Below are 17882 nucleotides of genomic sequence, written 5' to 3'. Positions count from 1 at the left end.
GTTGACCGGTCCGCAGTTAGAAAAAGGTTGGGGACCACTGGTCTAAAGCACTCCCAAAGTCTGTTTATACAGACACACGTTACTGTTACCTATTCGGGCAACGTGGGATACATACATAACCAGGGGCCTCATGTATCAACGCTGCGTACGCACAAAAACTTTGCGTACGCCAGGTTTCACGCTCAGAATCGCTCACGTTTGGATTTACTAACAATGAACTGAACGTGGGAATGTGCGCAGGTTCACGGCAGCTTTCTGGCAGGCGTACGCACATTTTTTGTGCGTGTTTGTTTTATTTCCATTGGCGACTCCTAGAGGCAGTTGTGTTAAATTCTTCTCTACAAAGTGTCTGATCCTTGCAATGGCGCCTGTATGAGATGGGTTCATATAGTAGGTATGTAAGATTTCCATACCATACAGTTGACCAGCTAAACATTAAAGCACAATTTGAAGCAGTCGCCTGTTTTCCCAATGTAATCTGAGCAATCTACTGCACGCACATTGCTATAAAGACACTATGTGAAGATAAATTTGCATGCGTGAATCAGAAACATTTCTATTCAATAAATGTGCAAATAAAATATGATGCACAAACTTATTGATGATTCCTACTTGTCTTTCTCGTGATAAATAGTGGGCAAAATCTGAAATGTAGCGGGGGAAAAAAGAAGAATTCATCAGAAGCTGGATTCGAGCCGAGTTTATGCTCGAACGTGTCAGTACATGATCACATGTTTCTTATGAGGTGCGCCACTGAGACTGCTAAGGGTACTGCAACATTTCACAAATATAAACCACACTATTTCTTTTTTAAATGCACTCAGTGCGATGTTCAGACCCAACTGTGTTAACCATATCAGCTAAACTCTCCCACTCTATTTTTTTCTTTTGTTGTTAATTCCGGAGAACAAACTTGCAAATAACACCGCTTTTCTCCGGTCTACCTCCGAAAGCAGCACCTCCAGTTCACATTCTGTTCAAAGTTTCTCTTTTTGCTTGATTTTGCCATTGCTTTTTTGTTGGGTTTTGCCATTAGCATATTCATACGGGGGAGGAGGCAGGGAGGGGTTTTGTGCTCGTGCATGTTGCGCTCAGTTTCACGTTCATTCAGATGTACAAAAGAATATGCGTGAGATTCGGCGTACGCAGTGTTTCATACATCTGAATTTTTTTCTGCGTACGCACATTTACAGCTTTGTGCGTACGCAATGTTTTAGTAAGATTTCCACGCAAGTCTTCGTACATGAGGCCCCAGGACATTTTAACTATTTGTTCCGGAGTTAACTTGGATGTTGACTAGGCCGTCCGTGTCCTGATACAATTATCACAATTTCGGAAATTATTAGTTTAAACAGCAACAAAAGAGATCCGTAGACTTTGTGGTGACTTCATATCCCCTCCCAGCTAGCAAAATCCATGTGGCTCAAATCCGGCCCACACCAGACACTTACATTCGGCCCACATACTGCATGGAATGATGGCACTTGGGCAGTCCACTCCTGTTTGCCAGATCTGGGCAACAATTAAGCCATAGCAATATCACATATCAGCCAGAATTTAAGCAAATGAACCAGAACTGACGCTTTTCTGGGCCACAGTTTGCTTTTATTCTGGACCAGATCTCGTCTACACCTTACACTTGCTGTGTGTGACAAAGTACAAAGATCCCAGCATGCATTACAGTATGAATACATTCTATAGCTTATTGATGCTCCAGTTTTCGTTATTTGCTTTTGATTCTGCTGTTCATGTTAACGTCGTTGATTTTGTCACTTTTAGTATCCAATTTGTGGATTTTGTTCATTTTGTTAATTGTCATCGTTGTTGAGGTTCATAAGCTGATTATTGATGTCTCTGTGAGCAGAAGTTGAACCATATAATGTTTTAGCTTATAAACCTTCATAATTCTGTAGCATGTGCAAGCATGTTGGTATGTTACTTCTAATAATGGATTAAACATTTTTTTAACATCAGTGAACTTTATTATTTCAATAAAGGTTTTGCCCCACTTAATTTGATTTTATTTATTTTTTATTTATTTATTTTTTTTTACTTGGCTTGTTTGCTGTAATGAATAAACTTTTTAAGCAAAGTTCTTAAAAGTTACAGTAGCCCAAAAGAAAATTTATATGAAGAGCTTCAGAGCCCAACTAAAGCAAACACTTTTTTCCATAATGGTGACTTTAGTCTATGTGGTCCACTTATGTTTTAAAATAACTGTGCCACATTTGCCATATCTTCTCTGAGCCATTATTTGCTCACAGCCACGTTAGCCATAGCTTTCTCTTCAGAATATTTGCCAAAAGTGGCCCACATATGTTTTAGGATAACTGGGCCACATTTGCCTTATCTTCTCCAGGCCACATTAGGCTCACAGCTGCATTAACCAGAGCTTACTGTGCCTAATATTTGCCAAAAGTGGCCCAGGTATGTCTTAAGAAGACTGAGCAACAATTGCAGCTACACATTTGAATCACGTTAGCTTTAGACCCAGATTACACTTAATTGACTATGCCACATTTTTGCCAACTGTGGCCCACATTTGTCCTCCATCATTTGGACCAAATTTATCATTTTCCACATGGGCCACATTAGGCTCACATTTAGATTACATTTTGCCATAAGTGCCAAATCTTTGCCTTAAATGGCCCTTATATGAATTTAAATATTTTGCCCGCTTTTGCCATTGTACAGGTGGGCCACTTCAGGCTCACGTTCATTTTGTCTGGGCTGAAAGAAGACCACCAGTGCCACATAACTGCCTAAAGTGACCCACATTTGTATGCTATCTGGGATAAGGCTTCTGCCTTCTGTGAATTTGGACTATTTAGTGTTGATTCAATGTTGTGATAAAAGGGACTCATAGTGTTTACTCTTTTACCAAATGTCTGCATTGTTAATTTACTACATGAGCTTTAGATAATCATCACACATAAATGACATTTCCATAGGCTACAGTCTTATATCTTGAAATATAACTGTTAATTTTAATTGACTTGACCTGATATTACTTGCCTGGATAGCACCTGTTTTATAAACTGTGAGAACAGTGGTTCATACAGCAAAATGTCTTGTCTTTAAAATTAATTGCTTTTCTTTTTAGGTATCCTGACAAAACTATTTTTTGTTTATTGACTGAGCTTCAGAACCATGAACCATCACCTCTAGCAGTTTCCTTCATTGTCTGAAGTATAAAAGTAATTGATTCTGCAGACCTTCTGGCAAAGAAAACCTTCACCACTCAAATCCATCTGATGGAGTACATTTTCTCATAGTTTCCTTATTTCTGGCTAGATTAATAAATGAAGAGGGACTCTGAGTTAAACAACAGCCCAGAGGTATTTCCAATAACCTCTTCATCTGCAGTTATGCATTTCAAATGTCTGCCATCTAGACTCACAGACAGCCTTGCTATTAGAAGTCTAGTGAAAGACCCTTAAGGTTGTCTGTTAATCAAACTTCCTCAAATATGTCAAACAGATTAATAAATTAAAACCAACTGAAAGCTTCATTACTATTACAGTTAGATTTTTTTTTTCAGATAAAGGGGAGACGTATTATATAAAACAATTATTAATTTCTTTCTTTCTTAGACATCAAATAAAATGTTTATACCTTTCCAACTACTTACACAGACACTGTAAAAGTATTAACTGACTAATCAAAGTGGCCATCTTAAAAATTGGACAGATTGCCAGAGATATGATTTCCAATCTACTGATGAACATGTTTTAAACACAGCCAGGCACTGCTTAATAAGTGACATAAAGGGAATACTTAAAGCAAACACACATGGGGGTCCTGCTTAACTCATTTATGTGGCATAATGAGTTACTAGGCAAGCATTACAGAGCTATTTATCAAAGCACAGCACACTGGGACGACAGAACTACTTTGTTACTGCCATCATACCACCCGCTCTACGGATTTATGATATTAGCTTTTTCTGACTTATTGATCGTGCAGATGTGGGTTGTACAAAAGACTCTTTATTGTTATTTAATTCATCTTAAACTGGAGCCTTATTAAAATAAAACAGGAGAGTTGCAGTTTAGATTATGCTGTAAAAATAAACTGCACGACTCTGTTATAAACATTTGCATTTGTATAATTGATATTGGAAACAGGCCATTGTACGGTAAAATATGTGTATTTAAATAGCTTATTTACCATGTATGGCCATACACTCAAAGCACTTCACAATCACGGGTGTCTCTCCACACCACCACTAGTTTGCAGCATATGATGATGCGATGACAGTACCAATGCTCTAATCACACACCAGAGAACACCAGGATAGACAGTGATAGACCCAATTCGGTGGATGGTAATAATTTGGAAGCCATGATTGGTAAGGGCCAATTGTTACAAACCCCTGATGTTATGCTAGGGGATGGTGGGGTTTGACATTTAGGTAATTAAAATATATGCATACAAACAGTGAATAAGTGCAAAAGATTAACCAAATGTGACGTAAGAGTGATGTAACCAGGGAGGAAATGACTGACAGCTAAATAGACCAATGAACGTAAACTGAGAATAATGAAAGCAGATATGGGAGAACAGAGAGAGAGAGAGAGAGAGAGAGAGAGAGAGAGAGAGGAGAGGAAAAAACACAAAGCACAAATACATAAGACCAATGAAGAGAATTTGACCAGGACACTGGGGTTACACCCCTACTCTTAACGAGAAGTGCCATGAGATTTTAATGACCAAAGAGAGTCAGAACTCATCTGAAAGACGGTGCCCGCTGACAGTATGGTGTCCCCCTCACTTCATTGGGGCATTAGGACTCACAGACTGCTGGTTGAGTTTCCCTTGCTGGCCTCACTAACACCACTTCCTCTATGAGGCTGAAATGTGATTGGACATGTGTTGATTAGGTTTACTTAGATCATTTAGATGAACAAATAACATCAATCCATCCCACCGTTCACCCCTTGTTCTCTGCTTGCTCATGGGGATAATGGAGTATTAGAAGCTTAGGATTGTGTAAACACCATTCTGTGAGTAAAAAATAACTTACTGATGCTGGAGATTAAAGAAGAATTGCCTTCAACTTTAACTGGTTCAAACTGATAAAAAAGGTAATGCTGAAGATTATATCTGAATCCTGTTGGGATACAGAAGCAGAATACCAAACTGGGTATCTCTTCTATTGGTTCTTGGAGCAGATTTCCAATGGATAAAGTAATGTGCTGGTGAGAAATTATGATCCCAGAAAGCTCATACTGTAAGTATTGAGTACATAATTGTATAGGAGGCAGAGTCAAGTGCTTGGGGGGGAAAGAAATCAGTTGTATGCAGACCATAATGAGGATCACCTGGGTCACTAGTCCCATGTGGAGCTTCGGAAGGGTAAATGGAGGAGCGATGGCAGAAAATACAAGAGAACCAGGCCTGGAACCTGCATGGAGCAAAGGTGACGCTCATTATGGCACTCGCACCACTAGCCTTGTCCATCCCCATATCTCACAAACCTTACCACCTTTCTACAATCAGAATCAGTTTTATTGCCAAGTGTGCTTCACACACACAAGGATTTTTTATTTATTTATTTATTTATTTTTGCTACAGAAGCTTCCAGTGTACATAAAGTGACAAGTGACAACACAAAATAAATATGAATAAAAAAGATGATAAACATTATTACAGAGATGCAGTGAGTCATAAGATCTGAATGTTGAAATGTATGTACAGATTTGTTATAAATATACAGGTTATAAGGTGCTGTGTACAAATGCGAATGGAGAAAGTCATGCATTGTATATTTATTTAAGGTGCTGTGTACAAGTGCGTATAATAAAGTATTGCACATGTTTGTTGCACAGTAGGGGAATATATAACTGTTCATGAGGTCGGTGGCCTGAAGAAAGAAACTTTTCCTGTGTCAGGTTGTTTTTGTGCTTGGTGCTCTGAAGCGCCAACCAGAGCCAAAAGTTCGAACAGGAGGTGTGCTGTGTGCGAGGCATCCAGAGTGATTTTGCAAGCCCTTTTACTCACTCTGGAAGAGTACAGTTCTTAAAGTGTAGGAAGGGTATAGTGCCAGTGATTGAGCAGTCCGTACTATTCGATGTGGTCTACGGAGGTCGGTTTTGGCAGCTGAGCCGAACCAGACGGTGATTGAAGTGCAGAGGATGGATTGGATGACAGCTGAGTAGAACTGTACAAGCAGCTCCTGTGGCAGGTAAACTTCATCAACTGACGAAGGAAGTACAGTCTCTGCTGGGCTTTCTTCACAATAGAGTCTATGTGAATGTCCCACTTCAGATCCTGAAAGATGGTGGTGCCCAGGAACCTGAACTGTACTGTAGCCATAGTGCTGTTCATGATGGTGAGTGGGGGGAGTGCAGGGGGGTTTCCTACTGTCCACTATCATCTCCACTGTTTAGAGTGTGTTCAGCTCCAGGTTGTTGTATCTGCACCATAAAGCCAGCCGCTCAACCTCCTGTCTGTTTGCAGACTCGTCACCGTTCGGGATAAGGCAGATAACAGCAGTGTCATCCGCAAACTTAAGGAGCATGCTGGAAGGGTATTTTGTGGTGCAGTCGTTGGTGTACAGGGAGGAGAGCAGTGGGAAGAGAACACATCCCTGAGGAGCACCAGTGCTGATGGTGTGGCTGTCGGATGTGATTTTGCCCATACTGACTAGCTGTTGTCTATCTGTCAGAAAGCTGGTGATCCATTGACAGACAGAGCAAGGAACAAAGAGCTGGGTCAGTTTGTACTCGAGCAGTGATGGGACGATGGTGTTAAAGGCAGAACTGAAGTCCACAAACAGAATCCTTGCGTAGTTCCCTGGTTTGCCTAGATGTTGTACCCTACCCATGTTGACTGCATCATCCACAGATCCGGTTTGCTCTATAGGCAAACTGCATGGGGTCCAGCAGGGCTCCAGTAATGTCCTTTATGCTAGCAGCAGTCTTTGGAATTACTTTATGGCCACGGATGTTAAGGCAACAGGTCTGTTGTCATTGAGTCCTGTGATCTTTGGCATCTTTGGCAATGGGATGATAGTGGAGCGCTTAAAGCAGGATTAAACCAGCTGCGCTGTACCAGTAATCTGTTGAAGATCTGTGAGAAAATAAGAGCCAGCTGGTCAGCGCAGGTCCTCAGACAGGCTGGTGAAACACCATCTGGGCCTGGTGCTTTCCTGCTCTTCTGTTTACTGAAGATCTGACACATATTATGCTTACTGATCTGAAGTGCAGGGGGGAGAGGGAGATGGCTGGAGTTGTTGATTGCTGTATAGGGAGATGGTCCGGGCGAGTATGGGGTGTTTGGTCAGAGATGTCAAATCTACAGTAGAAAATATTCAGCTCGTTTGCAAGATGTTTATTGCTGTCGATGCTGGTTGATGCAATGTGCTGTTTGAATTTATGCAGCTCAAGTGTGAGTTTTGCCTGATTAAAGTCACAATTTTAAAAGCATAATTTTGCCCGTTAACTCCGTATCGCAATCTGCTCTGTACAGCTGAAAGTCCAGTAGGTGTAATGCACTGTCCGAAATGGCTTCGTTTAGCCAGGTTTCCATGAAACACAGCGCAGCAGAGTTGTTAAAGTTTTTGTTTTTGCATGTGAGCAGAAGTAGTTTGTCCATTCTGTTAGGAAGAGGGCAGAGATTCTCCAGATAGAAGCTGGGCAGTGTCGTTCTGAAGTCGCGCTGTCTCAGCCTGACGAGCGTGCCAGCTCGCTTCCCACGCCTGCATGTCTTGTAGTGTTTCCACAGTGCAGCTGCTCTGCCTACAACAATGTTCTGCAGAATCTAAATCCAGTTTGTGATTTATTGATGTGCAGTGCAGAAAGTTTAGCAGCTCATTCCTGGTAAAACTGATTTTGATAAACGTAAAACAAGACAAATTAACAAAAACAGTGCAAACAATGCAGAGCTCCACACCGAGGCGGCCATCCGTGACGCCATCTTAATGAGGTGACAATGCTGCCACAAAAAGAATGTATGAAGATGGCTAAGGCCAAGCATACTGTCTGTAATGAAGCTACTGTATGAAATAGATCATCTTACACAGAATCTTGTTGCTAACATTTAATTTCATTTTCTATCTACTGACAAAAAAGTAAAACATAATCAAGGGTAAGAAATTAAAACATAAAACGCGTGCTGTCAATTAATAGTATTCTTACAGACTAAAGTCAATTGGCCGAAACCAAAATGGATAGAAGAATGTCAGCAGCTGTAAATAAGCTCTATGTAAACAAACTTGCTTCCAGGGCCGTTTATATCAATGTTGATATTTAGCCTCACCATGTTGGTGTTTCATAACATCACATTTTTTTATGAGGTGGGTCATTAGCCCAAGACTCACCCTCCAACCTGGAGGACTAGGACATACACACATACACTACGGATAATTTAGCTAACCCAGTTAACCTACAGCGCATGTCTTTGAACCCAGAGGAACCCAGAGGAAACCCACATGAACATGGGAAGAACATGCAAACTACACACAGAAATGTCAACTGACCCAGCCGGGGCTTGGACCAGCAACCTTCTCGCTGTGAGGCAACAGCCCTAGGCGCGACAGGTGAGAAGCTTAGTTTTAAATATTTAAATACCTTAGTGTCATTTGTTTTACAAATCTGCGGCTTAATTTCAGATCATCCAAAAACAACATCTTAATTATATGTGCAGATAATATGTTACCTTTATTCAGTCCAGTGGTGTAAAGAGTACTTGAAAAATCATACTCAAGTAAAAGTACCACTACTTGCCTGAATATGTAGTGCAAGTAAAGTAAAAGTATCTGTTGTAAATATTACTTAAAGTATGAGTAAAAAGTAGGCCTTTTAAAAGTACTGAAGAGTAGTGAGTAGTGGGTATGTCGCTGTGAAATGCTGATGTGTTCACATGTAATTTGTGAATGTCTGCATGTAAATGCTCAATATGGTGTTTTGGAAGTTGCTCTTTTTCAGAAGGGTTTATTAACTGCAGTTTTCAGGGAGTTTGGAAAAGTCAAGGAAAAACATGAAGCACCTACCACTTTTAGGAGATCTATTTGTAAACAGTTTAATTGTCAAAAATTGACCTTATATGTCCCCTTTAGGACCTCAATGGGAAATGATGATAGGGTTGGATGTGGAATAGCCTTGGCAAAATGTGTAATAAAGATCAATGATAGTTAGAGATGAAGTGGAAGATGAAAGTGAGATGGCAGAAGTTGAGCAGAAGGTATCAGCAGCTGAAGCATATGATATTGGTTGGTCTAGAAATTCACCTGCCATGGAGGAAGTTTCTTTCCAGACAGACATTCTGTATATGTACTTATGAAGAATAGAATGAAAAGTTCTGAACACTGTTATTTAATTATTTAATCATTCACACCCTGTTGGATTTCTCCAGCACTGTAATTCTGTTTGTAGTGGGAGGAAATAGTTGTCCACTTTTTTTTTTTTTTTCGCTTTCCTCTCCTAACTGGACAAAGAAAGCTTAGCCTCCAACAAGACTGCTGTGATAATGACAGGCCAATAGGGCCCATTCCTGTTATGAAGTATCATTTAGGCTGTGTAATTTAGTGAAAAATGCTTCTTCACCAGACTCTCAGAAACATTTTATGTTCAAGGTATAGGTCATTCAAGCTGAACTCTATATCTTTTCATGGTTAAAAATCACCCAGAATAAAGTTCTGAGAAAGTATAATCAGCCAGTGGTTAAAACTACTTACCACCTCAAGGCTGGTTTATACTTCTGCCTCAAGTACACCTGTATGCTCTGGAGCAGCCTTCACTCTGTCGCATAACCTCGTACCTCTCAAAAAATGTAACTACATGTCGCAACGGCACGTAGCGCAAGCTCTGTGATTGTTCGATTTGGTGCCGATGATGAGCGTGGGTGGTGCTGAAAGCCGCAAGCCAGATGGAGCGAGTGTTTACAAGTGTCGAGCTCCAGGGGGCTATTCCAGAAAGCAGGTTATGTAACATACCCAGGTGAGTTTGAGAGTAAGTAGATAACCTCAGCTTTGGTTCCAAAATCGGGGGTAACTTCTGGGATATGTTAAGTAGCCATAGCAACTTACTCTTTGAAGAGTAGTAATCTTCAGAGTAAGTTGCTATGTTCCAGAGTTTTTCCTGTTTCAGAGAGTTTACTAAGCATTGCATGCTCTTTTGATGAGAATATTTATGGACGTAGAAGCACAGATATACAAGTTTTGTCGTTGTGAGAGGGTTATAAGTGCATAGTTCTTTTCATAACCAAATGTATATTTGAATGAGCGTTATCATTTTTAAAAAGAATTGTTAATGTATTTAAAAAACCTTTTGAAGTCAAACGTGACAAACCGCGGATCTGCGCTCATAAACCATTGCATAGTGGACTGCGTCATTAAAAAACAATGGAGTGCACAGCGGAACGAGGTCAAATCTCACCTTGAGATCTTGGGCCCTATCATACACCCAGCGCAATGTGGCGCAAGGCGCGGCGCAATACTTGTTTGCTAGTTTCAGCATGGCGCAAGAGTCGTTTTGAGGCGTTGCGCCACGCTCTTTAAATAACAAATGCATTTGCGCTCATATGTGCGCCCATAGGCGTTCTGGTCTAAAAAGGAAGGCGTTCTGAGGTGCACTGCTGGCACGTTGCTATTTTGAGAAGCTATAATAGATTTTTCATTAGACCAAAACAAACCCGGTCTAAACTCCAGCGCAGAGTTGCTACACAAGATATAGAGCAATACGCAAATATCTTCACATATCAAAAAATTTAAATATTAAGGATGGGCCTATATATAGGATATATTAAGAATATATATAGGATATAAATATAAAGGATTAAAATGTTACAAAACATATTATTTTCTCACCTACATAATTATAAAAAAAAAACACTAATTTTATGCCTTCTTCATCTCGGGAGGCCTATTCAGTTCATTCATAACAATTTGCTTTCGTATAATGTTATTATTATTGGCAGTATTATTTGTTATATGCATATTTATATTTGTTTTATTAAAAACAAGCTTAGATTTGCCCACCTCCAGGTTTTAGACCATATGGGGCACAGCATGTGTTTTAGGATATAACTCAGGTTTTTGAACACACTTTGTTATTATTGTTCATTTATTCGTTTGCTGGAAATTAAAACTGAATTTAGAAATAGATTTGAAACAAATATTTGCGCTTAACAAAGTAAATTAATTATTTATAGGCTAATAGATGTCTGTGGGTACAAGGTTTCCCTATCCAAGAGCGAAAGTGAAAGTAGATCGATTATCTCTCATTCTTGCGCGGTAGATGCTCTGTTTAACTGTTTTCAGCATGCAGATGTATAAATGAACAACTATGCGCAAGGCAGGCACAGTGGGTCCCAGCGATCACTCGACGCAGAAGTATAAAACAGCCTTTAGACCTATTTACAATGGTAAGCTTCTACTATGTTGTATAATTTGAGTGGTATTGGTGGGTTTCCACTGGAAACATGGGCCATTGTTTGTCTTCGAACCAATATGTCACATCTGTACCAAGGTTATTATAGTTAACGAAAACGAACGAAAAAACTAAAATGTAAAATAATTGTCATTAACTAAAATAAAAACAAGAGTTTTTTTTTTTTTTTTAAACTAGAACTAACTGAAACTGTACTGTGTACATACAAAACTAACTGAAACTAACTAAAATTATAGCAAAAAACTCTTTTTTTTTTTCGTATTTGTACCTGTATTTAATACATAATCTTACTGTAAGCCTTTTAGAAGTAAATACAATCCGCGCAGCAGGTGTTTGTGTTTGACCCTTTCGCACCTCAGAGTCTCCTGCTGCCACTGGCCAGATCGAGCCGGTTCTTCTCTAGTCATCCTCGATGTTGCTCCCATAATAAAAACAACGAGTGTACGTGACAGCAGCATGGTGACAGCATTAAATACAGAGAGCGAGCCACCCCAGTTGCCTCCTCTTCTAAAAAAGCAGCGGGCACTCGGGCAGATCTGAGGGTTCCAGTGGGAGATAATCCACCGCCCACGGGCTCGCGGACCTCTCGCTTTTCACGGCGCTCCATCCAAGCTTCGGGCAGTGGGAGTGATCAGTCTAATCAAATGGTAGCTCTCACGCTCGCTGACACTGGAGATCAGATGTCCTCCGCGGCATCGGAGGGTGGGCTTTCACTGTCCGACGAAGATCCGGACCTGCTCGCCCCCTCCGGGCAGGTGAGCACCGTCAAATCGGATCCTGAAGCGGGCATGTTAGCCGTGCTTTCCCGGGCTGCTTCGGCCGTGGGGTTGGAGCTGGTTCATCCCCCAGCTCCGCGGCCAGACCAACTAGATGGGTGCTACGTAGAGGACCAGAAGGTGAAGCCTTCGAAGCCTCTCGTCCCCTTCTTCCTGGAAGTGCACAGTAGGCTCACGCAGTCTTGGACCGCACCTTTCTCTGCCCGTGCTGCGTGTCCCTCCGCCCTCACCGCCCTTGACGATCCCGTCAGTGGAGCGCGCTATCGCGGTCAATCTTTGTCCGCGTGGCGCCTCTACGTGGCGGGGTTTGCCATGCCTCCCGTCCAAAGCCTGAAGATTAAAACTATACCATGGGATAATAGTCATACTCGTGCGCTCAAAACAACAACCCGCACCCTGGAACGTAAATGGAAAAAAACTAATTTAGAGGTCTTTAGAATTGCGTACAAAGACAGTATGTCCAGCTATAGGAGGGCTCTAAAATCTGCCAGGACCGAGCACCTGCGCAAACTGATTGAAAATAATCATAACAATCCTAGATTTTTAATTAACACCATCTCTAAATTAGCAAATAATCGGTCATCCTTGGAACAAACTACTCCACCGCAAATTAGTAGTGATGACTTCATGAATTTTTTCAGTAATAAAATAGAAGGCTTTAGACAAAAAATAGGAGATGCCAAACTTTCTGCACCGGCTTATACTCCAAATCCTGTAAATATTTCATTGAATCATAATAATAACCTACACTGCTTCAAAATCATAGAACATGAAGAGTTAGTAAAAATTATAAATAGCTCTAAACCAGCTACGTGTATGCTGGACTCAATTCCAACAAAATTACTGAAAGAGCTGCTACCTGCTATAGGAGAACCTCTTCTTAACATTATCAACTCTTCTTTATCTATAGGCCATGTTCCAAACTCTTACAAGCTAGCTGTTATTAAGCCTATTATTAAGAAACCGCAACTAGACACCAACAACTTAGCTAACTATAGGCCTATTTCAAATCTTCCATTTATGTCTAAAATACTAGAAAAAGTTGTTTCCACTCAATTATGCTCTTTTCTGCAGACGAACAATATTTTTGAAGTGTTTCAGTCAGGTTTCAGGGCTCACCACAGTACAGAAACCGCCTTAGTGAAAATAACCAATGATTTACTCTTAGCTGCTGACCGAGGGTGCGTCTCGCTATTAGTTTTACTCGATCTTAGTGCGGCATTTGATACCATTGACCACAATATCCTCATAAATCGCTTAAAGTCTACAGGTGTCCAGGGACAGGCTCTACAATGGTTTAAGTCATACTTAACTGACCGCTACCAGTTTGTGAATCTTAATGGACAGCCTTCACAAATCTGCCCAGTAAAGTATGGGGTGCCTCAAGGATCAGTTTTAGGCCCTTTACTGTTTACAATTTACATGCTACCTCTGGGAGACATTATTAGAAGACATGGGATCAGCTTTCACTGCTATGCAGATGATACTCAATTATATATTTCAACAAAACCTGACGAGACTTCTGAACTTTCTAAACTAACTGAGTGTATCAAAGACATCAAAGACTGGATGACCAACAATTTTCTTCTCTTAAACTCCGACAAAACAGAATTATTACTTATTGGGCCTAAATCTTGCACACAGCAGATCTCGCAACTCAATTTACAATTAGAAGGATACAAAGTTAGCTTTAGCTCTACTATAAAAGATCTGGGTGTCATATTAGACAGCAATCTAACTTTTAAAAACCATATATCCCATGTCACAAAAACTGCCTTCTTTCATCTGAGAAATATCGCTAAATTACGAAATATGCTATCCATCTCAGATGCAGAAAAGCTAGTCCATGCTTTTATGACTTCGAGACTGGATTACTGTAATGCTCTATTTGCTGGCTGCCCAGCATCCTCTATTAACAAACTTCAATTAGTACAAAATGCAGCAGCCAGAGTTCTGACCATGTCTAGAAAATATGATCATATAACCCCAATTTTATCCTCCCTACACTGGCTGCCTGTTAAGTTTCGTATTGAATTTAAAATATTACTTCTCACCTATAAAGCTCTAAATAATCTAGCTCCTGTTTATCTAACCAACCTTCTGTCTCGCTACAAACCAACTCGCTCTTTAAGATCTCAAAATTCAGGGCTTCTGGTAGTACCTAGAATAGCAAAATCAAGTAAAGGAGGTCGAGCCTTCTCTTTCATGGCTCCTACACTCTGGAATAGCCTTCCTGATAACGTCCGAGGCTCAGACACACTCTCCCAGTTCAAAACTAGATTAAAGACCTATCTGTTTAGTAAAGCATACACTCAATGCTTCACCTAGCGGGTTCCACACTGGCTTCTACATCTTGCTTATATACATTATGAACATCAGCTACGCTAATTATTCTCTTTATTCTCTCTTTTCACCTGGGGATACTTATCCCGAGGTCCTCAGATTATGCGGAGTCACTGATTGGATCCAAGACCAGCGACGTGATGATCCCAAGGATTCCATATCCGGGACCAGGCCATATCCTGAGCTGCTGCTGCGCTGATGGTCGTGGGGAGTGGAGAACATGAGTCTGATTCCAGCGACGCTCCAGGGACAGACGAGTGTTCGCTGAGGCCATCTTCCAGCCTAAACCACGACGAATGAAGTTCTGCACAAGACTTGGCCAGCGGAGAAATTAAAATGGTCGTGCCCAACTGAGTCTGGTTCTCTCAAGGTTTTTTTTCTTCACTCCCATCAGGTGAAGTTTTTTTTCCCTCTCCGCTGTCGCCACTGCCTTGCATGGTTCAGGATTGGTAGAGATACGCATCGATGAATTGGCTCTTCAGTGTTTGAACTCTTAGTAATGATTAAATCACACTGAACTGAGCTAAACTGAACTGAAATGAACTTAAACACTAAAACCTGAACCACACTGTTCCAGTTACTGAACCACACTGTTCCAGTTACTATGACCATTTATGTGAAGCTGCTTTGACACAATCTACATTGTAAAAGCGCTATACAAATAAAGCTGAATTGAATTGAAAAGATTGTCTGCCTCCCTTGGAGCCAGAGCTTATAAGGTTGCGGGCCAGGCTGCTTCTGCTTTGCACGCGATGCCCACCTACCAGCTCTACCAAGTGCAGGCATTTTCGGTCAGTGACTCGTGCCTGGAATTCGGGCCGGATTACTCTCACGTCATCCTGAGACTCCGCCCGGGTTATGTGCCCAAGGTTCCTACCACCCCCTTTAGAGATCAGGTAGTGAACCTGCAAGCGCTGCCCAACCCTTTCTTTACTTTGTCCAGTACGCGCTCTGCGCATTATGTGGACCGTACTCAGAATTTTAGATCATTTGAGCAGCTCTTTGTCTGTTATGGCGGTCAGCAGCAGGGAAGTGCCGTATCGTAACAAAGATTATCCCACTGGATTGTGGATGCCGTTAGATCGCCCCCTGGGGGCTGGCTGCAGTACAAGTCATAAAGCCCGCCTCCTCCGTGTTAATGAAGGAGACTTGAGCCCAAATAAAAAAAAATTATTACACTTGCAATAAAATGTCCCAAAAGATGGTTCTGGTCGATTAAGGCACTGGTTATCGTGCTGAAATAGGTGCAGATCTTCATTTTTGTAAACAGTTTGTTTTTAGCAGTAATTTAATGCTGGGCGTGTCATCGTGATTGACAGCTGTGATTGACAGTTTCTCAAAGCAGCGCGTCTGAGCTTCGGCAGGAGACTGAAATGTTATTATTCGATTTCTGTGTTATTTTACCATGACAAAAGGAGTTCAGCAGTAAACTATAGTATCTGACATACATGATCCTGGTGGAACACTGTTTATTCGCTAAGGTCAGGGCTTTTTTCGGGCTTTATTAGTTTGCTGATACACGCCTAACCACCCAGATAGCAAAAGCAGTTCCGGCTAGATTCTCGCCTGCCGGAGACTTATCCCTTAGAGCTCAGACTGACTACCTCTGCTGGACCTACTCCGGATGCCTGGACTCACTACCCATTTTACATAAAGCGTTTGGTTGGAAGCTCGACTCCGCTCATTTTCGCGGCTCCTCCTCTGGCTCAATCAGACAGTCCTTCTGCGCATGTCAAGGCTCCAATTTCAGCAGTCTTTTGCGACAGATTGTGCCCGTCAAGCAGGCGTTTTGCCCTCAAGGCTTTCAGTGGGAAAAAGGGCTGTCGCGTTGTCCATATTTTTTACAGTCATTGTACCCAATACAATAAATAATTGGCTACTTTTATCACTTAGTTGGGCAGATTATATGTGATAGACTTAAGGGTGTGAATTAAGGGTGGTTTGGGCAATATTTTTATATTACTGCCTTGCATATGATTTTTTTGCAATGAATGAAAAATATCAGTTCAGTGCATGAAACATTTGTCATGACACAGCTTTTATTGCAAACTAAGCCAACCATTTTTGGTAATGTTTGGGTTATTGGGACAACATTGTAATAAATATGGCTGATCAGACACATAATTTATTCAACTAATGCATCTGCCAACACAGCACCAACTTCTGCCCAGGAAAAGATTGAATGGTCAGTCATAAGACTGATGTTTTAATGTAAACTTTTATTCTCTCTTTATGTGTATTTGTGTGTTTTGCAATGTTTCCCTTGCTCCTGTATTTATATTATGGTTTTAATACTTCTGCAATCAATGTTTAACTTTATCACAGCTAAACAAGCTAATAAACAATTCATGTTTAGAGTCCTTTTAAAACTAATTTGGTGTACTGGATGATTGTTTACATCTTATGTTAATACGAGTGCAACATATTAACATTTTAAGAAACATTTCTTCCTCAGTTTACATCAAAATACCTATGCAAATCCCTATACTTCTGAACAAAGAGTCATAAAAAACATGTCTCAGGAAAGGTAATTTCTTATTGGTCAACTTGGCCCTGGAGGGAGGATACAAACCATACTTATAAAGCTTGTGCCCAAGGCCCCGCCAGGGAGCAGGCGGGGGACCCATATGAAATGGGTTAATCGCACAGCTCAGACAATACAAACTCTAATACCTCTGATACCTGATAACCTTCTTTTCTTTATTTTTCATCGAGAGTCTAGTTAAGTTAAGTGTGATCTAACTTCGATCTTACTTACCTGCTTAAACATTAATGGGTTTTTATTTTAATAGCAATAGCAGTAATTAAAGTCAACTGTCTAATCGAACGATCACTGGACGATTCGTTTGTTGGGATTTAAAGAGTCGATTCTTTCGAAACCCCTTTCAAATGAATCGTCTACCCTTTGAGCTAATCCGCTACATATAATGCTGCAGAATATACGAGCAGTTGAATCTAGATTATCGAATGCTACATTATTATGGTGGAGAAGGCGCGGGACGTTTAACCTTGAGCTAATTCGCAACAACATGTTATTACTACTGATTTAGGCAAATTATTTCATCATGCAAAGTTCTTTATGTGTTATATGCAAGATTTTCTGTTCATCATTAAAAGTCTTTGTTTTTATCACTTAAATTTTATTTTATCAATATGAAACAAATGTCATAGATCTTTCACAGTTTTTCATCATCACAATCCCAGCAGAGCAGAGGACACGTCTTGCAAATGTGTAAACCCTTTCTCAGTGTATTGATACATTTTCCCCACCCTTTTGCAAAAAGGTTAACATAGATGTTATTCAGGCAGTCCAAACTGCATTGTTTTAACAATAGTAACTAAACAGAAACCATCTATAAACTACCAACAT

This window comes from Danio rerio, chromosome 18, assembly GCF_049306965.1.
Source record: "Danio rerio strain Tuebingen ecotype United States chromosome 18, GRCz12tu, whole genome shotgun sequence".
In the NCBI taxonomy this organism is placed as follows: Eukaryota; Metazoa; Chordata; class Actinopteri; order Cypriniformes; family Danionidae; genus Danio; species Danio rerio.
The sequence above is the reverse complement of the archived record's forward strand: the minus strand, read 5'-3'. Positions refer to the sequence as shown.